This window comes from Carassius auratus, chromosome 22 (assembly GCF_003368295.1).
Source record: "Carassius auratus strain Wakin chromosome 22, ASM336829v1, whole genome shotgun sequence".
In the NCBI taxonomy this organism is placed as follows: domain Eukaryota; kingdom Metazoa; phylum Chordata; class Actinopteri; order Cypriniformes; family Cyprinidae; genus Carassius; species Carassius auratus.
In genome coordinates, this window is record NC_039264.1 from 2014868 (window position 1) to 2019451 (window position 4584).

Consider the following 4584-nt stretch of genomic DNA (forward strand, 5'->3'; position numbering starts at 1 on the left):
ATTTCCGTGTGGATGATGACTACGTCATAGCCTCATTTAATTAAGCCTCCTTTCCACAGCACACGGCATTTGGAAACGATTGTCGCATACTGGTCGTGCAGCAACTGTTACCTTGACGTGTTCAACATGGTAAAATTAATAATCAGTGTTGGGCAGTAGCGTCGCTACAAGCAGCGAAGCTACTAGTTTGACTACATTTCTCAGTAGCTTGGTCGTAGCTTCGCTACTTTCTGAATCGAATAGCTTTTCAGTAGCGAAGCTACTTTTACCAAGTAGTGCGGTAGCTTCCACACAAGCTACATTTCGCAAGCATTTCTGAAGCTCAAACTCAAATCGGGAAATACAACTGCTAATATCGCTGATCCTGGATCAGTAGTGACGCTCTTGTTCGCGTTTAAGGTGGATAGCAACCAATCATCTTTATGATGCATTACCGCCACCTTCTGCTCCGGATGGTACCACTCCTTGGCCAGTCACGCAAAAAATTATTTGATGAAATGATGGCATAGGATGAGGTCGGAGAACAGTTAATCCCGAGGAGTGAGTCGCCGTGGCCGTACCTCGACAAGTACATGACACTGACCGAGATAACGGAGAGAAAATATGTTTTCAGATGCTGCTTGTAAAAATTATCAGGGTCCCCCTTACGAAAAGAAAATATATTTGCCAATATATTCTTACAATTATTGTGATATATTGTAATATATTATTTTCCTTTTTATTTCTAATATTTATAATTTAAATACATTTAATAATAGTTAACAAGATATAGGTAATTCTGACCTTGCACCGATAGATCTGATTAGAATACATCACATCCGGTCGGGCGTTCGCCCACGGTCTAATCGTGGAAGTGTAAATATTTGTACGAATCCGAGACTCAATTTGGATCTGAAATTCCACATGCGTATGTGATCGAATCTCCACGCGGCTCCCGCACTACTTTCTAGCCGAAAACCTGTATTTAGCGTCTTCACCTGAAAATGTATTAATTTATGATGCACGGTCTGCGCCGCTAGAGGAGGCGGCTTCAAACTGCGCCTCGGCTGGAAAAGCCGCGGTGAAGGGCTGAGCCACGGCGGGAAGTGAGAGAGGCCTGCTGCTGCTGCAGTAGGAACTGAGGAGCGGGCTGGTTGGGTGCCTGCTGGAGCTGCGATTCCAGCGCTCAAAGAGAGCCCGGTCTTGATCGGATCGAGCGTGGTGTCGAGCGAAGTGAGCTCGGCTTGCACGGTCTATTGGTCACGACGTGTGGCTTGGCGAGAAGAGCAGCTGTCGCGATGACGTTTGATGGTGCTCAACTGCAGTGTTTAATGATCATGGGTGTCAGAAAAAGTAGCATTTCTGAAAAAATCCCCGGTATGGATCTCCTTGCTGGAAGGAAAATCGGGTCTGTGATGAGAAGACAGACAGCGCGAACCGGGATGCTGAAAACGGTCAATGAACAGAGATAGGTTCTGCTGTCATTTATACCTTGTCATGAGTTGATTACTGATTGGTCTCCACTTGTGTTAATCAGGTTAATGAACTGCGACTGTTCCTCCCGAACTTTGTTATAAAACAGCATTAAGTGAACTTACTGTAACATGTTGGCAGACGTGACATACAAACAAGGTCTCGCAAAGACTGCAATACAATATTTGTTCCTCCATCACGTCCCGGTGTATACAGTGAATGCATGCTGAAATTATTGTTGCGTGGCTACATAAAAGTTTAAGCATATGTGATGCATTGCTGCAATTGGTCTGACGTGTGTGTGCGTGCGTGCGTGTGTTTGTGTGTGTGTGAAGGGGTTCTTTTTTTAGGCTATACTCTCTTGCAATTGAACGTGATAGTTACGTTTACTACTTTAAAACGTCATCAAAGTTAAACATCATATCTAGTCAAACCGCATCACGACATCGCTGCAAATGCAGTATGGGATTAAAATCAGCGAACATCAATAGGCTTAGACTACGTTAACTTACCTTGTTTCAGCGATGCTTGGTGAAACAGCATAGAGTGGATGTCTTCTGATCAGATGCTGAATCATGGAAGATGTGCTGTTGTGGTATGCCAGCTCTATTTTGCAGTAGAGACACTGCACCTTGTTCTCTTCTTTATTAAGTGACAATTTCTGCCGTTTATTTATAGATCTATTCTCCGCCATCGCGCCAACTAAATTCAAAAGGTCCGTGTGAATAAACGGTCCGTGTGACACAATCAAATCCCTGCGCCGCGCGTATAGTGCGCGTCATAGGAATTTAACGAGGCTTCGAGGCAGAGTTTTTGCCTCGAGGAATTTTTGTAATCGAGTAACTCGAGGAATCGTTTCAGCCCTAGATTTTACACATGAAACAAAAACTAGTACATTACAAAACTAATAGATCTGTGGATTCTATATTTTGAGATTTCCATCTAAAACTTAACGTGAATATTAATGAGACGGGTGGTGCTGCTTATCACACATCAATGTCTGGCTCCAAACACTTGCCTAGTTTAGGTCATCGTTTCGCGGACCACTAGGGGGCGATGACCACACTTTGAGAATTACTGGTGTAAGGAAAATGTCAAGGATGGAGGGGAGAGGGGCACCAATGACTTTTGCAGCTGTGTTCACTGTCCACTGTAGGGTCTTGCGGTCTGCTGCACTAAAGTTCTTGTACCAGATAGTGATGCAGCTGGTCGGCACACTCTCTATGGTTCCTCTGTAGAATGTGGTGAGGATGGGTGGAGGGAGACTTGCTCTTTTTATCCGGCGGATAAAGTGTAGGCGCTGTTGTGCCTTCTTGGAGAGTGACATGGTGTTGGTGGTCCAGGTGAGTTGCTGATGAGACCTACCACCGTTGTATCTGCAAACTTAGCAGTGCAGTCATGGGTCAGCAGCGTGAAGAGCTGGGTGCTGAACACACAGCCTTGTGGGGCACCTGTGCTCAGTTTGGTAGTGCTAGATGTGTTGTGGCCGACACAGACTGAATGAGGTCTTCCAGTTAGAAAGTTCAGTATCCAATTACAAAGGGAACTGTTAAGGCCCAGCAGGTTTAGGTTCTTAATGAGCTGTTGTGTGATTATTGTATTGAATGCTGAGCTGAGGTTGATTAACAGCATTCTGACAGGAGTCGTTATTCTCTGGGTGGGTAAGGGCCAGGTGGAGGGTGGAGGAAAATGCATTGTCTGTAGAGTGGTTTGGACGGTATGCAAACTGGAGCATTTTTATGTTGTGCATGACTAACCTCTCAAAGCACTTCATCGTGATTGGTGTCTGTGCTATGGGACGGTAGTCATTTGAACAGGACACAGGTGATTTCTTTGGTACCGGTATGATGGTTGTGGATTTGAGACATGTGGGGACGACTGCCTGGCTCAGCCAGGTGTTGAAGATATCTGTTAGGACATCTGTCAGCTGTGAAGCACAGGACTGCTTTATCTTATGATCTGAATGCATCATCTCTGGTCTTTAGCATCTGATCTGCTGTCATCCACGGCTACTGGTTTGCACGTGTGGTGATGATCTTGGTAACTGTCTCGTCATCAATGCACTTTTTGATGTAAGCAGTCACAGTTTCAGTGTACTCCTGCAGGTCTGTGAAGTTGTTGTAGGTGCCTGCCTCTTTAAACATGTTCCAGTCTGTGCACTGAAAGCAGTCCTGTAGTTTTGAGGTAGCATCATCTGGCCAAATTGTGATAAGCTTTTGAACCGGTTTGGCGAATTTCTGAAGTGGTTTGTATACTGGAATTATCATAACAGAGATGTGATCTGAGTACCCGAGGTGGGGGCGGGCTATAGCCTTGTATGCATTCTTTTCTGTTGTGTAGACAAAGTCCAGTGTGTTTTTTCCCCTTGTTCCAAAGTTCATATGTTGGTAGAACCAGGGTGCGATTTGTGAAAAAAACAGAGGGGGGGATTGCATTGCCTCCCTATGCTCACAAACTGCAATTTAATTTAGCCATTTAATTAAATTCTCAATAAAACTGTTTTTATTACTATATTCTAATTTTTCTATTGTCAGACAACGGAATGAATATTATAATGACTGAAACGCGGTTCATTAAGACTACATAACCAGCTCTCAAACATTAATCTGCACTAATGAAATCAAATACACATACGATAAAGTCAGTCGTTGTGCTGTGACTGATGTCGGCTATACTTGCTTGTAAAATAGAGTTAGAAGCAACAGAATATTTTTTTTTTTTTACTGAAAGTGCAGCTCCTTTCTGCGCTCGCTGAACACAGCAGATGCAGTGAGAGAGGCTCGCGCTGGGAAAGAGAGACCTCGCACTCGTCTCAGAGAGTCTCAGAGACTTAATAATGATTGCCCAAAAAGTCGCTATGTTGCTAGTTGCTTTTTTGAAAAAAAAAAAAAGTTGCGGACCGGCTTCAACCGTCTCGCAAGTGTTGATAGGCTATTACTCGTGAGGTGTAACCAATCAGATAGCGCCGTGGGCTGGACATTGAGCAAGTTTTGTGATCCGTCTCACCACTAGTGTAGTAGCACTGATCACTTTGAGGGGGGGATAAATTTATCCCCACCGGGGATTAAAATAATTGAGCAGAGGCAGGGATACATTGATCAGAAAGGGGGAAATTCCACACATCCCCCCCGG